Source organism: Curcuma longa, unplaced genomic scaffold (assembly GCF_044706935.1).
Source record: "Curcuma longa cultivar G26 ecotype Majalengka, Jawa Barat unplaced genomic scaffold, ITB_CL_G26_1.1 contig_23534, whole genome shotgun sequence".
Lineage (NCBI taxonomy): Eukaryota > Viridiplantae > Streptophyta > Magnoliopsida > Zingiberales > Zingiberaceae > Curcuma > Curcuma longa.
Genome location: NW_027432187.1, coordinates 232 through 3,282, shown reverse-complemented (window position 1 = coordinate 3,282; position 3,051 = coordinate 232). Strand labels below are relative to the sequence as shown.

General features: G+C 41.6%; 1 pseudogene; it reads left to right on the top strand.

Moving 5' to 3' along the window:
• The first annotated feature begins 1,403 nt into the window (after positions 1-1,403).
• LOC141818153 (peroxidase 5-like) lies at positions 1,404-2,757 on the top strand (annotated as a pseudogene).
• The last annotated feature ends 294 nt before the right edge of the window (positions 2,758-3,051 follow it).

Sequence of the window (3,051 nt, the reverse complement as noted above, 5' to 3'; positions counted from 1 at the left end):
CTAACTCTACCTAAACAGGAACAGGTAAATCTGACAAGTTGGATCGAGAGAGTTCGACCCATAAGCTCTAGGCAACTCAAGTTGTGTCTGGCTTAGCATAAAATGGAACCTAACATATAATCTAGAATTGTATTAATTAGTCCACCTTACCCATAATCATTTTTATAAAATATTAAATAAATATAGAGCCAATGGGTTTTGGGTGTGCTCATATGAGCCTAACTTGAGTCCAATCAAATTCATATTCATGATCCATATACGATCTAATATTCCATTAGGATTTGAGATGAAAAGGCTTTATAACTTCTAAAGTTAATGGTATGATCATCTAGTCTCTCTACCCTTTCTCTTTTATTGTTATTGTTTTATGTTTCATAATACTTATGATGATTTAAACATTGAAGATGTCTAGCCGGGATAACTACTGACGCCGATACATGTCGATCTATACGAATCAAACCAATCATGTGATAAAACTTCTTCATCAATGTCCAATAAGATAGTAAATTTTCTAAACCCTAAACCCTAAATTTCCACTTAATACTTTAAATATTAATTTTGTGCATATTATATAATTATAATATAAATAATATTAAATTATAGAGCCGACGTTTATGACTAAGATTTAATTCGTTACATCGTTGACTTTTCAGCACGTGGTTCGATTGAGGCTATCTTCTTAATTTGACTAGTTAAACCCATGCACAATCCTCAACGCCAACACTCATGATTAATTTATTAGGCATGAACATCCAGGAGCCGAGAATATAGATAAAATCCGACAAAAATAAATCCATTATCATATTCTACTAATTTTAGATTTAAGTAAATAAAATAAAATCTAAATTCCAATTCCTCGGGAACAGTTTTTCCACTAGCCAATTAATTGTCTCGAAGAGTTACGTCCGGGAACAACACTGCAGCAAAAGTGATAATGCCGCAGTCAAGTTGATAACGTTGACCCGAGCAATTTTTTTTTCATCGGCGCAGAAGTGGAGTTAAATATCGAACGATTTTTAAAGTTAACCTCGTAATGAGATGAAGAGAGTAAATAACTATACCAAATAATCTCCTATGTGAGAGGGCGTAAATCTCAAGAAAATAAATTTTACAGGCATCCATATTGAACTTGTCCTACCATTCAAATATTAATTCAGTTATGCCTCCAATGTCAACTCTGTTACTTAAATAACAACTCATTACTCGTGTCCTTCGGAGACGTCCCGGAACAAGTCACGAAGCAGCGTAATGTGGCTGGCAGTTGTCCATCAACCAAGCCATCACCACCTTAATCTCTATACCCTTCATTGGAGGGCTGCCGCAAAGTTAATCAGTGCACACCACGATTCCTATAAATAGGGGCTCGCTTCCTTAGCTTCCACCTTGCCACCCATTGGCTCAGAGAAGCAATAATGGCTCCTTGTGGGAGATCAACAATGGCGGCGTTAGCTTCCGTAGCTGTTTATTCCTGCATGGTTCTCTGCCTGATGAGCGCTGCAGTAGCAGCTCAGCTCAGAGTGAGCTTTTACTCCCAAACCTGCCCTACCACCGAAACCCTCATCAGGCAAACCTTCAATGACGCTGTCCAGCAGACTGACGACATCGGCGCTGACCTTCTCCGGATGCATTTCCACGACTGCTTTGTCAGAGTCAGTATATCGATTGCATATCGATCGAAGCTTCGTAACGTTGCCGTGTCTGAATGTTACTTAAGTTTCTGATCATATCAATTGACGGAGCAGGGCTGCGATGGATCGGTTCTCATCGCTTCTGCGAACGGGAACACGGCGGAGAAGGACGCCGAGATAAACCAAACCATCGAGGAAGAAGCATTCCAAGTCGTCGATAATGCAAAGGCCAGACTGGAAGCTGCCTGCCCCGGCGTCGTCTCCTGCGCGGACATTATCGCTTTCATTGCCCGAGACAGCGTTGCACACGTAAGTATATATAATTAAAGCATTTGCTAGCTCGAACAATCTATTGATGTTTAAATGTATATATATTTTTGGAGAGTAAAGGATTAATGTAATGTAATGTGCGATTGCAGTATGGAGGACCTTTCTACGATGTTCCTGCTGGAAGAAGAGACGGGAGAATTTCGAGGGCAAGCGAGAGCATGTCGGAGCTCCCTACTCCCGATCTCCGACTCGGTCAACTCACTGAAGTCTTCGCCGGGAAAGGGTCACCCAATCCGAGATGATCACCCTCTCAGGTATTGATTAGTCGCTAATAATTGTATGATTTAATTTGAAGAATTAATATTAAATTGTTTGAGTAAGTAATTTTGTATATGTTTGGTCAGGAGCCCACACCATTGGCGTCGCTCACTGCCCTGCCTTCATCAGCAGGCTGTATAACTTCAGCAGCAGCTCCGGAGTCGACCCGACGCTGGACCCGGCGTACGCGGCTCAGCTGCAGCAGCAATGCCCGACGGCGGAGAGCAACACCGAGGTGCCGATGGACCCGCCGAGCGAGCTCGGGTTCGACAACAGCTACTACCAGGGCATCTTGAGGCACAGGGGGCTGTTCACGTCGGACCAGACGCTGGTGTCGAAGCCGGCGGCAGCGGCGCAGGTGACCCTGTTCGCGCTCAACTCAGCCGTCTTCAAGAGTAGATTTTCGGCGGCGATAGTGAGGATGGGCAGCATCGACGTGCTGACCGGGACCAACGGAGAGATACGCACCAACTGCAGAGTGCCCAACTCAATCGAATTGGGGTCATCTTTCTTTATATGAATACAAATGCAAAGCCCCGGGGTGTGGCTACGGCGGTAATATGATATTTAAAAGACTAAATAAATAGATTAAGTTCACCAATATGGATTTGGATGAGCAATGTTCTAAATTTGGTCATCTACCGTAATTTTTTTAGCATAGAATATTCGACCACAATTTAAAATCGATGATTCACAAAATCTCATTCTTAACCATAATTTGAACCTTCAAAGATAAAGATTTACGATTTAGCACTGTCAGTTACGAACGATTCACGACAATTTAAAATTATTAATTATATTTTACTTTTTTAAAATATTTAAAATTTATAAATTT